The sequence below is a fragment of the Lissotriton vulgaris genome, chromosome 2_1 (assembly GCF_964263255.1).
Source record: "Lissotriton vulgaris chromosome 2_1, aLisVul1.2, whole genome shotgun sequence".
NCBI lineage: Eukaryota > Metazoa > Chordata > Amphibia > Caudata > Salamandridae > Lissotriton > Lissotriton vulgaris.
Genome location: NC_141687.1, coordinates 941,671,657 through 941,688,997, shown reverse-complemented (window position 1 = coordinate 941,688,997; position 17,341 = coordinate 941,671,657). Strand labels below are relative to the sequence as shown.

Genomic DNA, 17,341 nt, shown 5'->3' with positions numbered 1-17,341 from the left:
GGGTACAATCCTTGCTGGTCCTGCTCCGGTTCCTCGAGAGGGGGTCCGATGAGGAGAACACAGGTAGGTCTTCCGCTGCCGTGCTGGGGGATCTCCTTCCTGGTTGCGGGCGTTGGGGTGTCCCTCGGAGGTAAAGGAGAAAGACACAGGGCAGTTAGTTCCACAGCTCACGGAACTCAGACGACTGTCACCGGCACCGGGAGTGTAGGGTCGGAAATAGACCGTGAGGGAGGACGATAGGGTAGGGGAAGAAGGGAAAGTATAGGCGGGCTTCGGGATAGAGTGGTTGTCGTGAGGGGGGGGTGGAAGGTATCATACAGTGTAGGGGTGACTATAATATACAGTGCGGGTGCGCGTGATATCTGTACAAGATTTACACTATTTACACTAATTACACAGGGCGGGGAAAACACGGAGAATGGTAACAGTTTACTCACGTGCCCTGCCGTAACTCTCGTCCGAGTTACGGCCGCTTTCCAGCCACCTCCTGAGGATGCCACCAATCCTCGCACCACAGTTCTTCCTCTTCTCCGCTCTCTCCTCGCGTCCTCTCTCCTACAGCCTCCGCCGTCGGTCCTTCGCGTCTCGCCAACTCCTGCCACGAGTCCACCGCTGGGAACCACTCCGCCTCTGTGTTGCCGGCCTTTATACCATCCACGGGGATCTCTGAGGAAAGGCTTCCGGGGTCAGGCGGGGTCACTTCCGGTCCTTTAGTGGCCGTTGCGCTTCCGGGGTCAATCCAGGTCGTTTCCGGTCCGCTGGGCTCCGGGGATGCTGTCGGTACCTGCAGGGAGACAGAGAGAGGTGTAGCCGGTTTTGGCTGCAGGTTAGTGTTGTCGCCCCTATGGGCGTTCCTACGGGGTCGCTGCGGCCTGGAGGTAAGCTCTGCCCCTTCACATCCATTTTCCCTAGGATTGTTTCTTGTGGGGGTCAGGTTTGGTGGATACTGAGAGAGGTAGTCCGCGTTACCCTGTTCCAGCCCTTTCCGATGTAATGTTCGGAAGCGAAAGGGTTGGAGAGAGAGGAACCACCTGAGTACTCGATCATTGTTACCCCGGTTACGTGCCATCCACTCTAGAGGGGCATGATCTGTGTATAGAATGAATTCCCGCCCCTCCAGGTAATACCGGAGGCTTTCTATCGCCCACTTAATGGCGAGTGCTTCTTTCTCTACCACTGAATAATTGGTTTCACGGGGAAACAACTTCCTGCTCAGATATAGAACGGGTTTTTCCGCCCCCGATTCATCTGTTTGAGACAATACCGCCCCCAAACCCTGGTCAGACGCGTCGGTCTGCAATATAAAGGGCTTGGAATAGTCCGGACTCATCAGTACTGGTTCCGATGTCAGGGAACGTTTGAGGAGATGAAAGGCCTGTAACAACAAGGGGGTCGGTTGTTTGAGGATCTCTTCCGTTTTCGTTGTTTTCTTTAAGAGATCCGTCAGGGGGGCTGCAGTGTGGGAGAAGTTAGGTATAAATCTCCTGTAGTATCCCAGCATACCCAGGAACGCTCGGAGATCTTTACGAGTTTGGGGAAAGGGAATGTCTTGAATGGTCCTGACCTTACTGTCTTGTGGCCGGATATGCCCCTCCCCCAGCAGGTACCCTAGATACTTCACGCTTTGGGCAGCTAACGTGGTTTTGGAGGGATTAATGGTGAAGCCAGCGGCACCTAGGGAGGTTACGATTGCTCGTACATGAGACAGATGCTGCTCCCATGTGTCACTATAGATGACTATGTCGTCTAGGTAAGCACCCGAGTAGTGGGAGTGGGGCTGTAGAACCTGATTCATGGCCCGTTGAAATGTTGCTGGGGCTCCATGAAGGCCGAAGGGCATAACTTTAAACTGGAACAGGCCCTCTGGGGTGGAAAATGCTGTCTTGTGTTTGTCCTCGGCTCTCAAGGGAATCTGCCAGTATCCCTTGCAGAGGTCGAGGGTGCTTATATACTGAGCCCTGCCGATGCGTTCGACCATCTCGTCTACACGAGGTAGGGGGTATGAGTCGAAGGCTGAGATCTTGTTTACCTCCCTGAAATCAATACAAAATCTGGTAGAACCGTCGGGTTTTGGTACTAAGACTATGGGCGAATTCCAGTCACTGCGGGAGGGTTCAATGATGCCCATCTTTAACATTTGATTGGTTTCCTCTTTTATAACAGCTCTTCGGGCTTCTGGGACACGGTACGGACGCTGCCTGACTATTTTCCCCGGTTCTGTATGGATGGCATGCTCCACTACTGTAGTGTGTCCTGGGAGGGAGGAAAACACGGTTTGTACTGAGGACAAGGTCTGGCAGAGGTCCTGTTTCTTGCTCTCAGATAGCTCTGTATCAAAGCAGCATTCAAAGGGGAGGGGGCTAACACCAGTCAAGACGGGACGAGGACCCTCCCATTTCTTTAGGAGGTTGATATGGTATATCTGGGTGTAACCCCTGGTGACGTCTGTTCGGACTTCGTATGTAACGGAAGTCACTTGTCTGGTGACAGTGAATGGGCCCTGCCATTGTCCTAGCAGCTTATGGTCCGAGGAGGGGAGGAGCAACAGGACTAAATCCCCGGGAACAAAGGATCGGAGTTTGGTTCCTTTGTTGTATTGTTGCTTTTGAGACGTTTGAGCGGCCAGCAAGTTCTGTCTCACAATCTCTCGGATCTCTCCTAAATGAGTTTTCAAGTTGTTGACGTATTCAGGGAGAGGACGGGTCCGATCAGGTTCGGCTTCCCAGGCCTCTCGAGCCATGTCCAAAAGAGTTCGGGGGGCCCGACCATAGAGCAGTTCGTAGGGCGAATAACCTGTGCTGCTTTGGACCTTGCACCGGATGGCAAAGAGGGCCAAAGGAAGCAATTCCTCCCACCTTTTGCTCTCGAGACCCAGTAGTTTTTTCAATGTGGTCTTTAGCGTGGCGTTGTAGCGTTCCACCAAGCCGTCCGTCTGGGGGTGGTATGCTGAAGTTCTTATTTGTTTAATCCCCAGTTTGGAACAGACTTGGCGCATAAGGGAGGAGACAAAGGGGGTGCCTTGATCGGTTAAAATCTCTCGGGGAAACCCCACCCTGGAAAACATGGCAATGAGCGCTTTGGCTATGTTCTGGGTGGTTGGTTGACGGAGAGGTACAGCTTCAGGGAATCGTGTGGCGTAGTCCACTACTACTAAGGCATACCTACAGCCGCTCTTGGAGGGTAACAGGGGGCCTATAATGTCCATCCCCACCCTAGTGAAGGGGATATCGATCAGAGGGAGGGGCTGTAGGGGAGCCCTCGGTGGTCGGTACCGGCTGTTTTTTTGGCACACCGGGCATTCCCGACAATAGCGTTTGATCTGAGCGTACACACCGGGCCAGTAGAACTTCTCCAGGATTGCCTCTCCAGTCTTTTCATCACTGAAATGCCCTCCTAACAGATGACTGTGAGCCAGAAACAATACTTTTTCACGAAATAACCCCGGGATAACCAATTGAGTGTTGGCCTGGGCTCCTCCTTTCCGATACAAGAGTCCATTCCGTATGAAGAAGTAGGGACCTACTTGTAAAGGGTCTTCATCGGGGAGTGCCCGACACCAAGCATCCTGCAACACTGGATCCTCTTGCTGGGCGGCTCTGAATTCCCGATCGGTTTCCCACGGATGAGGGTCCACCTGTGCTGGGCAGGCCAGGGCGAACCCCCTCTTTTCCTTTTTCCTTTGGGCCTTGGTCTTCAAGGGTTTGGGTATCTCCACAGAAGCAGGGGTATCACGGGAGAAGGGAGCCTCTGCCCACCATTTCTTCAATGAGTCTGTGGTGTCTTGGAGGAGATGAGGAAGACCACTATAGTCGCTCCCTAGAATTGCCTGTTCGGGTAGGTTGGGCACCAAACCGACTGTCAACAAGCTTCCTGGGTCGGTCGGATGTTGCACATGTACTTGTGCGGTCGGGTAACATTTGGTGTCTCCGTGGACACATTTTATGGCTACTGACCCGGTCACGGGTCCCACGGCGTGAGGTAGTTCTTGGGGACGCAGGACACTATGGCGACACCCTGTATATGCAAGTGCCATCATTCTTTGTCCATCGATCTGTACGGGACACCGGAAGGGTGGAGGGGTTGTTTCGGTGGTGAGACACACATAATTCCTAGTCAACCCTATCTCCATGGGTTCCTCCTTCTGAGGGCATATGCGGGCAATGTGTCCATATCCACCACAATGGTAACATTGAGGTCCTGGTGGTGGTGGTCTCGGCATGACCGGATAAGGCATCAGTGGGGCTAGTTCTGGTTTTCTTGGTACCGGGGGTGGTCTCGTTGGCCGGGGATGGCTGCCCCGACCTACGTGGGCTGGGTGTTCTTCCCTCACCCGCTGGCCTTCCTGTGCTCGATTATAGGCACTGGCTATTTCGACAGCACTGTCAAGAGTCAAACGGGCATGTTGGCGGACCCACTTCTGCGTAGCGGGATGTAGGGAAGCCAGATATTGTTCTAGGTATATCTTGGCCATTATTTCTGCCTTACTGGAGGTTGCCGGTTTGAGCCATCGGTCGGCCAAGTCTTGTATCCTGAATGACAATGCCCGGGGATTCTCCTGGGGTCCTTCCTTGGCCTGACGGAGCCTAACCCTATATGTTTCATCATCTATCCCCAGGCGTTCCAAGATACATTTTTTTATATCCGCATATGGGGTTTGTCCCTGGATGTTGGCCTGTTGATAGGCTGCTTGCAGCTCCCCTGTCAGTAGGGGACCTAGGTAATGGCCCCATCGATCCGCGGGCCAGGCAGCGGCCTGAGCGAGGCGTTCGAAGTTGGTGAAGAAAAAGTCTGGGTCTTCGCCAGCCACATATTTTTGCAGGACTACCGAGGGTAACGATGCCATGGGTCTCTGCTGCCCCATAACGGTGGTCAGTTTTTCCAGAGCCTGGTCCTGGGCCGTGCCCTGCCCCTTCAGGACGTCGTGCAATTGGCCCCTGTCGTCTTCTGCGGTCTTTAGAAACCTCTCCATCAGTTTGCCGAGAAGTTCCTGGCCCTCGGCCAGCTGTTTGACGGCGGCCTCCATGCTTCCGGGCGATCCCACTTCTGACACCACTTGTGGGGTGTGGGGGTGTGCGGGCCGGAATAACAGGCGTGGAGGCCGAATGTAGTGCGCTATGGTTAGCAAGGACTTTATTAGATACAGAGTAAGTTAAGTCCGTGGGCACGGTGTCCGGGTACAATCCTTGCTGGTCCTGCTCCGGTTCCTCGAGAGGGGGTCCGATGAGGAGAACACAGGTAGGTCTTCCGCTGCCGTGCTGGGGGATCTCCTTCCTGGTTGCGGGCGTTGGGGTGTCCCTCGGAGGTAAAGGAGAAAGACACAGGGCAGTTAGTTCCACAGCTCACGGAACTCAGACGACTGTCACCGGCACCGGGAGTGTAGGGTCGGAAATAGACCCTGAGGGAGGACGATAGGGTAGGGGAAGAAGGGAAAGTATAGGCGGGCTTCGGGATAGAGTGGTTGTCGTGAGGGGGGGGTGGAAGGTATCATACAGTGTAGGGGTGACTATAATATACAGTGCGGGTGCGCGTGATATCTGTACAAGATTTACACTATTTACACTAATTACACAGGGCGGGGAAAACACGGAGAATGGTAACAGTTTACTCACGTGCCCTGCCGTAACTCTCGTCCGAGTTACGGCCGCTTTCCAGCCACCTCCTGAGGATGCCACCAATCCTCGCACCACAGTTCTTCCTCTTCTCCGCTCTCTCCTCGCGTCCTCTCTCCTACAGCCTCCGCCGTCGGTCCTTCGCGTCTCGCCAACTCCTGCCACGAGTCCACCGCTGGGAACCACTCCGCCTCTGTGTTGCCGGCCTTTATACCATCTACGCGGATCTCTGAGGAAAGGCTTCCGGGGTCAGGCGGGGTCACTTCCGGTCCTTTAGTGGCCGTTGCGCTTCCGGGGTCAATCCAGGTCGTTTCCGGTCCGCTGGGCTCCGGGGATGCTGTCGGTACCTGCAGGGAGACAGAGAGAGGTGTAGCCGGTTTTGGCTGCAGGTTAGAGTTGTCGCCCCTATGGGCGTTCCTACGGGGTCGCTGCGGCCTGGAGGTAAGCTCTGCCCCTTCACAGTTACTAAACAGCAACACCACGTCCACATTAATGATGAAGATTACGACTTGTGACTCTCAGCCAGTGGTCGAAGCGTGGGAAGAAAAGTAGGGGAACTGTGGGCGGAAATTCAGAGGGCAGGAATAACCCAAGGATTGGATCAGTGGGAGGAGTCAGAGGTGTGGCCAGAATGCGCAACACATTCACATTTTTAGTATTTGTTTGGCATTTCACTGCCCAGTTGCAGCTTATTATGTTATTTAATTCAACCAATGGCTACACATGATTATTTAGGGTTTCAAATGAGTTATTGACATTAAAAAAAATTCACATATGTTTCCAATCACAGAATGTCCCAAATACACTTAAAAGTGGAAACACAAGCCATTTGTCTCAGAGTCATGGAGTTTCTGTCATCAGCACTTCTCCCTTTTTCCACAAGAGCAGTTTCAGCATAAATGGCAAAATATCCCAGTTTGCAAATGTTTGCTATATAATTAGGGTTTTGCCATATTTGCCACATAATACAAGATCTGCTGCATAATCGAACAAGTTACTTACCTTCGGTAACGATATATCAGTAAGAAACATTTGTTAGTTATAGATTCCTTACCTTACAATTACCCCCAGGCATCAGACTGGATCCGAAAAGATTTTTTGTCAGCATTACCTCTGCACGTCGGAAGGAGGTGTCTGATGTCTCCACGTCTGTCATTGGTATTGTGGTTGCTGGAACGACTTTGCAGTAGCTACTTAGACGCCGCCGTCGCGCCCTGACATCAGTTCTGTACATGACTTTTTGCACCAGATTCGCAGAGCCATGCAAGACGCTGACCACTGGTGCACAAAACTAGACCCCTAAAATGATATCCCTTTCCCTAGAAATCAGGTCACAGAACGGGGAGGATGGGTGGGGTGGTAAGGAATCTATAACTAACTAATGTTTCTTACAGATATATCATTACCGAAGGTAAGTAACTTGTTTGTCTGAAAGAAACACGTTAGTTCTAGATTCCTTACCTTAGAATAGATACCCCAGCAATACTGTTAGAGGGGGAAGTTCCCTGGCGGGCCGGGGTTACTACCTCGGGCCACCCAGGGTACCACCTCCTCTAGGAATGTTGCCGAGTGGTTAGAGTCTGGCCCTCAGGAGAGGGTTAGGCATTCGTAGTTGGGTACATCAAGCTTTCATCACACCACAAGGAGACACCACACAGTTGTTTTTATGAGAATGGGTTCTTTATATCACACTTAAATATCACGTTACCAAAAGATACAGGAGTACACTATAGTCTCCAATCGGGGGTATGAGTCTGCTGGTGGCAGGCCGGGGCTTTGGAATATTTCAGTCCGGTGTGGTCGGGGGGAGCGAAGACAGTACTCACAGTCTCAGATAAGCGGAATAGGGGCTCCAAGGCGCACCTCGCAGCGGGCTCCCAATCCTTGAGCCACGGAAGAAGTCGTTGGGGGGTTGCTTTGAGGCGTGCTCAGCGTTGGGCGCTCAATCCTCGAGCCAGGGACCACGCTGAGGCTTCCAATGCATGGCGTTCCAAATGTTCGGACCGTACTCGCCCCCAGGGTCTACGAAGATCTGTCCAGGCACGAATATCGTGTCGCCCTGCTGGCTCGGTTTGTGCTCCTCGAGCCGTGGGACACACTGTTGGTCTGGGTGCGAGGCTTACCACGTGTACGACTCGTACTGCTGCGCTACAGTGATTCCCGTAGTTGGCCGGCCGAGTCGTACCGCTGGCTCGGCTTGTTCGTCTCGATCTGAGGGACCCGCCGATGGAACTGGAGCGAGGCGCACCCTGCGTACTGCTCGTACGCTTCACCTCGAGGATGCTATCAGGCAAACGGTCTGTGTCGTACCGCTGGCTCGGCTCGTCCTTCTCGAGCAGCGGGACATGCTGGTGAGGCCGATGCGAGGTGTATTCAGAGTACGACTCGTACTCCTTACTTCAGTGAGGCCTTCCGGCGGATGGTCCGGGTCGCACCGCGGGCTCGGCTCGTACTTCTCCCTCCAATGATGCTCTCTGGCGGAAAAGATGGGGCAAGGGCACCCTCGAGCCGCGACTAGGTCGGCAGGGCTCGAGTCTGAGGACACAGAGGGTCCGTAGGGGGGGGGAGTGTGAAGCCGCGACCACGTCAGCAGGGCTCCCTCTAAATACCAAATAGTCCAAGTGTCTCAATCCAATTTGGTTGAGCCGCGACCACGTCAGCAGGGCTCCCTAGGTGTATCCACAAGTTCCAGGATGTCAGCTAATTTGCTAGAGCCGCGACCACGTCAGCAGGGCTCACTCCCAATTCCTGGGGAGAAAAGTTCATCAGCCTAGGGCGGGCCGCGACCAAGTCAGCAGGGCTCCCTCGGCTGAAGGTCCAAAAAATGAACCCAGCTGACAGGCCGCCAGTTATAATCCCTTTTTGCTTTTAAGTGCCAGTTGTCGTAGGCTGGTCTCTGGTGCTCCGGAGTGGAATTTAGGGCTTCCTGCCAGCTGGTGTCTTGCCCCTTTGAAGATTGGTCTCTGGTGTCCAGGCGACCGGCAGGGAGTGGGGCCATCCCTGTGGGTGGCCGGAGGTGTTACTGAAATTACTCCACCCCCCTCCTTGAGGCAATGCTTTCTTCTAAGCCTAGCAGAAACGTTTGTCGCCCAGGCTTTCCCTTGTTCAGGGCCCTGCGTGGGTTTTTTTTGGGAACGGGTGAATTCTACATTGGGCCTTCCACTGTTCTGCCTTATGATGAGGTTTTAGGAACCCGGGGGATCGGGGATGCTACGCTGGGGTGTCCCTTGTACCTGGAGTCATTGGGGATCGGAGAGGGCAGAGGCCAGGGATACAACGGGGAGGCCTGGCACGGGGTACTGCGGGGAAACAGGGCATTTAACTTACAGAGTGGGGCGGCATGTGGGGGCTAGCATAGTGGTATAAGGCGCAGGGGGTATCAGGAGACCTACGCCAAGGATGCCAGGTCTAACACGTGTCCCCCCCAGCTGAAAGGCAGGAGGACTACCCATCCCCTTGGGAGTTCTCTTCACTGAGGCGGAAAACCCTGGACAGACCGTCAGCGTTGGCGTGGTCAGTACCAGGGCGGTGTTCTATGGTGAAGTCCATCCCCTGGAGAGAAATGGACCACCGCAACAGCTTTGGGTTCTCCCCCCTCATCTGCATAAACCATCTGAGGGGGCGATGGTCAGTTTGGACCCGGAAGTGAGTTCCGAATAGGTAGGGCCTCAGTTGTAGCGGAAATTCCGTTCTCCTACAGAACTGTGCATAGAGACCTGGAACCTCAGTGAATTAGGATGGCCCAAAACTCTCCTCAGTACCCAAAATCCCCTTACCGAGCTAGCTACAGTGTCTCATTGGTCATAACAAACTCCCAATGCTTAGACAGACCAGAACATGAACTTAGAGTACCTCAGGAATCATGGAACACATGAACACTCTTTCGTTATATAATCATCACAAACCAGAATGTGGAGTAAAAGAGGACACGTGCATGTTTGAAATATTTATTTACTAATGCAAGGTTCTCAAACGCAGTATCTTGTATAATACTAACAAACATATTATAAGCAACAACGTTATCAGCATAGTTATCAGTCCATAAAAGGCGAATGGTGAGAGCATACTAATGTGCTGAAATGAATAGAAATTAACAATGTCTAATTCACACTCTCCCTATTTAGCATAGTATTTAATATCTATGAAGGTCTCATTTGGGTTTTAGCAAGGCGGGCCCATACCTTAAAATCTCAGTGGCAGGACGATCACATCACCTTCCACCAGCTCTCTGCATGCGAAGCATATCAAGTGTGTTTTTGTGCGTTCAGCACAACAATATAAAACTCGCCTAGAGCCAGATTTTGGCAGCAGCATGTGTGTTATGTCTATAGGGGTGCGAAGATCAGACCTTACAACAACACTGGGTTAAGTTATCCGTGTAGCCTTCAGCACTCGCTGTGCAGACAGAGTGCAGAACAAAACTGATATCAGAGCAATAACATATTATTTCTCTAGTAAATCACGAAGCTCTTCTGGGTTGAAAGCTAAAACAACATTTATGTGTCATGTGCTGCAAAAGTGAAGCAAGAATGAAAACGGCGTGCAAACATTTAATAAACTCATGCTAACTTAACACAGTATGTAGACACCCCCCCAATGATCAGAGCACTGTCAAAAATCATGTAAAGCCAGAACCTCGAAGGGGTGTAACCTGAAAACAGAGTTCAATAAAATGAATCAATCTATTCTCCAAATTTATATATGACGGCCTATAGTGGCCAAGCGCAATTGTTCCAACCTTTGAAAATATAAGTCAATAGGTCTGGGGCGTACATAAAAAAAAATTTCACACATAAAAAGGCACTGTCCAAAAATATAAAAAGCACGTGCCGAAAGTAGTATAATAAAAACCATGGCATCTCACGATAGAATCGAATAAGCAAAATATGCAGCCACAGCCTCCAATATGAAATCACTGTCATCATCCGAAAACAGTTCAGCCATCCAATTAAGTAGTGGGAAGGAACATATGTGCTGCTCCGTCACTGGATCCTCTATTAACATCAGAGGACAACTCAGTGGGTTCTCAAGAAAGCTTCTTTCCAAGAACTCATGCGCTGCTGCGATTACATCCCAACGACCCATTAGTCCATGCATCGCTGCCAAGGCCATAATCCTTTCGCCAGAACAAACCAACTCGTGAGCAACTACGGGGCTCATCAGATGATTAAAGTCGACGTCAGGAGACACCGTCAAGCAGAGACACAAATCAAGGGCCCAGTGGAAATCGCAGCTCAGGCAATGAAACACAGGCTGGACACATGTGAAATAGGAAAATCGAAACGATAATCCAAACGCAGTGCTTAAAGTCGCAAGCGGCAGGGTGCCATAGTAATCAAGCATCCGGTTGCGCCGCAGTGATAGGAGGGGCTCTTCTGCTCCTAATGCAGGATGGGCATACATTTGTAATAAAGCAAAATATCACCAAAACGCCTGCAGCTAAAGCCAGCAAGACAGGGAAGCCTCCGAACAAACTCGAAAAAATAGAATGAAAAAAGGCAGGGATGACCCCAAATATTTTTTCAAATGAAGTCACGAGACCGCTGCAAACTAATTTAAAAAAGTGAGCCAGGCCGGAAGTGGAGGAGGCATTAAAGATTTGATGAACTAACTCGCTGAAATGTAACGGTAAATCAGTATTTAAAAGCGCTTGCACTTCTGTGCGTGTGTTAGCTATGTGAAGGACGAATGTTTCTCGGGCCGAACTCAGGGCCACCTCTTTCTGAAACAAAAGGGCTCTTATTCTAGTCATACCATTGAACTCTGCTTTCAAGGTTGGGATGGGCGGCCAGATGGAAACATCTGAATTCCCATGCGTAGGGGGATACATTACATTTTTGCAGCACACAACACGTTCAGATACAGTTACCACATAGGTGATACCGACAATTAGACCACAACACTCCTCGTTATTCAACAGCAAATAACTACCATTTGCCAAAAGTGTAAACGTGGGAACAATTGCGGGTACAGGAGTCCCTTTCAAAACACAGGCCAGATTAGGCCGTTCCTGGTTGCAGGAACCATGCAATTGAATGTGTCTGCATATTAATGAATGGTCAGGGGACTCTGTGCATTCTTCCCCATTCAGATAAACTTCTCTGCCGTCTTTCAGGCACCTATATGTGAAGGGAAGAGACCATGCTTCATGGAGGAAGGCACCTCCTAACGGTTCATAACGTCCTATTGCAACATGTCGCATACAACTAGTGAATTTGTACAACGCGAATGGTAATGTAATTAATCCGTGAATAAGCCACGTTGCATCAGCGGCCTCAGCAACAGAGAACGGTAAAGATTCCAACCTCTCCATGTGTAACATGGAAAATGATGCATCTCGCATTGAAAGCATGCGCTGTTTGTCAGTCAAATTAAATGGGGCAAAGAGGGAGGAAACGTTCATGTAATTACAGGGCACACGGCCAGATTTGAGAGTCTGCAGAGTCTATGCAAACTGCATTACAGGCAGGCTTTGCATTGGGTTTCCGCGTTGTGGCGCATCCGATGCCAATAGAAATGGGTGACCAACCGGTGGTAGATCTTATCCTGTCCTAGGTGTCCCGCTAGAAGCACGTCATGCGCCAAGCCCAGTAGGAAGTCTCTGAAGCGTAGGGGTACCACCAGCACCCGAGCTGACCCTAGTTCAGCAGATTTAGGCTCACTGTATAGGAGGCCATTTTCCCAGTATATCCAGTGGGACCCGGATTGGTCGCCGTTCGCCGATGAGGAAGGGGCAGGTGGTCTGTTCCTAGCAGAACTCCTCCCGAGAGGGTCCGCCCTCTTGTCGCCACTGGGCGAGTCCAGGTTAGTCACCTAGTTCTGTAATCTGTTCGCTTGTAGGGCCCCGGGCTTCCCCTTCAGGGCTTGCCTCCTCCCCGTTGGGGGGACTGGGGGGGTCCGGTTGCCTGGGCTACCCCTCTGCCTCCTGGAAGGCAGGGATCGGGTCCATCCTCTCTGGGGCCACGTCCTTGTGAGCCCCCATCTTGGCAGTCATAGCCCGAGTGGTGGCGCACACCCACTCGGGCATTCCTAGCATCCCTAGGTGAGCCTTCCGCTCCACCTGCGCCCACGGAGAACTCTCCAGATCATTGCCCAGTAAACAATCCACGGGCATGGTCGGTCGGACCGCTACCTGTAAGGTGCCTGAGACTCCTCCCCACTCAAAGGGAATTTGGGCCATTTTGCAGAGACTCTCAGAATTACCTGCTGAAACGACCGGGCAGAAGAGAAGTGGTACAATTTGTTCCTCCGTGACCAGGTGACAGCGAACCACTGTGACACTGGCTCCGGTGTCGCGGAGGGCCCCTACCCAGTGCCCATTGATGGTTACCCACTGCCGGTATTTCTTAGTGTTGGCCGGCAGCGGTGTCCCAGAGACCATCTTTCCATCCCCTAGGGAGACCAGGGACATTGCTACGGGTTCCCATTATTCGGTATCCTCCACCTCTTCTCCTAGGGCGACATTGGCTACTTGGCAGGTGGGGGCGCCGGAGGCGACTAGTTTTTTGTTTACGGGTCACTGGAGATCGCTGGCATAGTGGCCCGGTTGCTGGCATTTATAGCAAGAAATGGTTGCCCTGGGGGCCGGCCGGCCTGATGGGGCCCCGGGATTTGGGACTGGAGGAGACTGCGGACTTTGCTGCTGGTTCCCTTGGGGGATACGTTGGGGTCCTGGCGGAAATTCCAGCTGCCTACCTTGGCCTCCCCCTCCCCGCTGTCGGGGACCCTGCCCATTCCTGGCATAGTCTCCCACGGGGCCCCTGGGGACCGGGGTGTTCACCCAGCGGTCTGCCTTGACAGCAAGCTTCCTAGGGTTAGTAAGCTTGCTGTCAAGGAGGTGCTGGCGCAGTTCCACAAAGCAATTTAAGGACAGGTGCTCCCAGGCTATTAGGTCAAATAATTCTTCGAACGTGGTGCACTTGCTGCCCTTGATCCACCCTTCTTAGGCTCTGCTGTAGAAGTTGACATATTCCACCCATGTGGTAGCAGGGAGCTTCTTGCAATCCCTGAATCGCTGCCTGTACATCTCTGGGGTGAGCCCATATCTAGCTAACAGGGCCTCCTTCATGTGGCTGTAGGAATTTAAGACCGTGGAGGGTAGGTCTAATAAAGTATCCCTCCCCTCGCTCACCACCCCCACAACCCGGCCCCCAATCCTTTTCAGGGACCCGGTGGGAGGTCATAGCTACTTCATAGGCCTTAAACCATTGTTGAATGTCATCATTCCTATAGTATTCCTTTACTACATCTTTGGGGATGTGTACTTTGGCTTCTACAGGGGGAGGGGGCCCTCGGTACCCTGGGGGCCCGGCTTCCTCACTCCTAGCCTTGAGCTCCAGCTCCTTTAAGCTCCGTTCATGTTCTAACTGGAGTTTCCGGCCCTCATGTTCCCGCTGTAGCCTTTTCTCTTCCAACTTCCCTTGTTTTTGGTTTTTTTTTAACTTGTTTTTTTTGGCATTTTGTTATTAAACATTACAGATCATGTAGTCAGACATATAAACAATACAAGGTGCTGTATTCACATGAGTCCGTAATGACAACAGTGGCATACGATTCGCTGAATTTCCAACTTCCCTTGTAACCTCAATTCCTCCATGGCTAACTTCCTCTCGGCTAATTTGAGTTCCCCTTCAATTTTGAGTTTAGCTAGCTCTAACTCGTGGGCTCGGCTTCTCTCTCGGTCTGCCAGCTCCCCGGGGGACATCCCTCTCTCTGATGCGCTACTGCGCGCAGGGGAGGCGGCACTCTCTCTCTCAGGGGCCCCGGGTTCGTCTTGCTGCCCTACCCCAATGCCGTTCCCTTCTACATGGGGGGGCTGGACTCTACCCAGGCCTTCAGGGTATTTTGGAAATCTTCCTTGGTGCTCAGGCCAGTGGTAGGGAGGTGCAAGTCTCTACAGAATTGTTTTAGTTCCCTATGTGTGTAACTCTCTAATTGGTCTCCCTGAAAGGTGGCGTTCACGGGGGGCCGGTAAGACTCATTGTTATCGGGGGGGGGGGGGAGACTCTCTGTCCGCCAGGTCTGTAGCGAGGGGAGCAACTGGGTCTAGTCTCCCACCCTTAAGGCAATGTTATGGTCTGTCCTTGCCATGTAGTAGATCAGTCACCAACTGTACTGTCACCACAAATGCATGTTCTTATCCTTTCCGTTGCTTCCAGTGTTAGAGGGGGAAGTTCCCAAGCGGGCCGGGGTAACTACCTCGGGCCACCCAGGGTCCCACCTCCTCTAGGAACGTTGCCGCGTGGTTAGAGTCTGGCCCTCAGGAGAGGGTTAGGCATTCGTAGTTGGGTATAGCAAGCTCTCATCACACCACAAGGAGACACCACACGTTGTTTTTATGAGAACGAGTTCTTTATATCACACTTAAAAATCACGTTAAATAAAGATACGGGAGTACACTATAGTCTCCAATCGGGGGTATCAGTCTCCTGGTGGCAGGCCTAGGCTTCGGAATAGTTCAGTCGGGTGTGGTGGGGGGACCGAAGACAGTACTCACAGTCTCAGATACGCAGAATAGGGGCTCCAAGGCGCACCTTGCAGCGGGCTCCCAATCCTGGAGCCACGGAAGAAGTCGTTGGGGGGTTGCTATGAGGCGTGCTCAGCGTGGGGCTCTCAATTCTCGAGCAAGGGACCACGCTGAAGCCTCCAGTGCGGGGCATTCCTAATGTCCGGCCCGTACTCGCCCCCAGGTTCTACGAAGATCTCTCCAGGCACAAAGATTGCATTGCCCTGCCGGCTCGCTTCGTGCTCCTCGAGCCGCGGGACACACTGTTGGTCTGGGTGCGAGGCGTACCACGTGTACGACTCGTACTGCTGCGCTGCGTTGATTCCCGTAGTTGGCTGGTCTGAGTTGAACCGCTGGCTTGGCTCGTCCGTCTCGAGCCTTGGGACCCGCCGATGGAATTGGAGCGAGGCGCACCCTGCGTACCACTCGTACACTTCACCTCGAGGATGCTATCAGGCGAACGGTCTGTGTCGTACCGCTGGCAGGGCTCGTCCTTCTCGAGACGCGGGACACGCTGGTGAGGCCGGTGCGAGGCGTACTCAGAGTACGACTCGTACTCCTTACTTCAATGAGGCCTTCCAGCGGATGGTCAGGGTCGCACCGCGGGCTCGAACTTCTCCCTCCAATGATGCTCTCTGGCAGAAAAGATGGGGCGAGGGCACCCTCGAGCCGCGACCAGGTCAGCAGTGCTCGAGTCCGACGACACAGATGGTCTGTTGGGGGGGGGGGAAAGAGAAGGTCACGACCACGTCAGCAGGGCTCCCTCTAACTACCAACGAGGCCAGGGATACAACGGGGGGGCCTGGCATGGGGTACTGCGGGGACACAGGGCATTTAACTTACAGAGTGGGGCGGCATGTGGGGGCTAGCAGAGGGGTATAAGGCGCAGGGGGGTATCAGGAGACCTACGCCAAGGATGCCAGGTCTAACAAATACCACCCCCTGTGCTGGGTCTGCGAACCAAGATCACACCAGAAAGCCCTGGAGAACAGAACGGCCAAATAAGCTGTCTCTCCGGACTTGGCTGGCCAGACAGTAGTGTGTCGTAAACATGTGCAGTGATGCCCACGTAGCTGCCTGACAGATGTCATGTAGAGAAACTCCTCTTCACAAGGCAGTAGTGGCTACCGTCGCCCCGGTGGAATGGGCGCGTAGCCCCACTGGAGGCTCCTTTTTAGCCAGAGAATAGCATGCTTTAATACACAAAGGGCCAGATGTAGGTCGGTCGGTAACGGCCGAAAATCGGTATTTTCGGCCATTACCGACCGGTATACATGATTTGGCATGTAGGGGCACAATTTTACAGAATCGGTAACATTAAGGATTCGGTAAAGTTACTGATTCTGTAAAATACCGAATCTGTATTTTTACCGATTCGGTAAATCTCAGATGTAGGTGTTTTTACCACACAATCCTATTGTGTGGTAAAATACCGATTTCAGGTGTGCATGCACATGTGTGCATGCACACCTAGCCATGTGACAGGCAGACATGCCCTTAGGGCATGTCTGTGTGCCACATGGCGCCCATGCCTATTTGTGGGGTGCCAGAGGGTATCAAAGTGACACCCCCTGCACCCTTGCAAAATTCGGTATTTACCGATTCTGTAAATACAGAATCGGTATTTCCCATTGATTCCTATGGGCTTTGAAGCCCATAGGAATCAATGGTAAATACCGATTCTGTATTTACTGAATCGGTAAATACCGAATGTGACAGATTCGGTATTTACACATCTGGAAATACCTACATGTCCACCACATTGATTTACCGATTTTCAATTACCGAATCGGTAAAATTCGGTAATTGAAAATCAGTAAATCAATTTTACCTACATCGGGCCCAAAATGACCCATCGAGAAATGGTTCGCTTGAGTATGGCCCGACCTTTCTTGGCACCCATGTAGCCAACAAAGAGTTGGTCACCACCCGGAACTCTTTTGTGCGATCCAGAAAGAAAGCACACTTTTGGGTCCAGATGGTGGAGCCGTTCTTCCTCTTTCGAAGGATGAGGAGGCAGAAAGAATGTGGGCAAAGTGATAGTCTGCCCAATGTGGAAGGCAGTGACAACCTTGGGCAAGAAAGATGGAGTAGTCCTAAGAACAACTTTGTCCGGATGTACAGAGAGAAAAGGAGGCTTAGAAGAAAGCACCTGGAGCTCACTCACTCGTCTGGCAGAGGTGATGGCTACCAGGAATGCAGTTTTGAGAGTGAAGAGCCTTAAGGG

At 52.2% G+C, this 17,341-nt stretch overlaps 1 pseudogene; it reads right to left on the bottom strand.

The window, feature by feature from the left end:
* Nucleotides 1-10,944: 10,944 nt before the first annotated feature.
* LOC147731437 (uncharacterized) lies at nucleotides 10,945-12,069 on the bottom strand (annotated as a pseudogene).
* Between the last annotated feature and the right edge of the window lie 5,272 nt (nucleotides 12,070-17,341).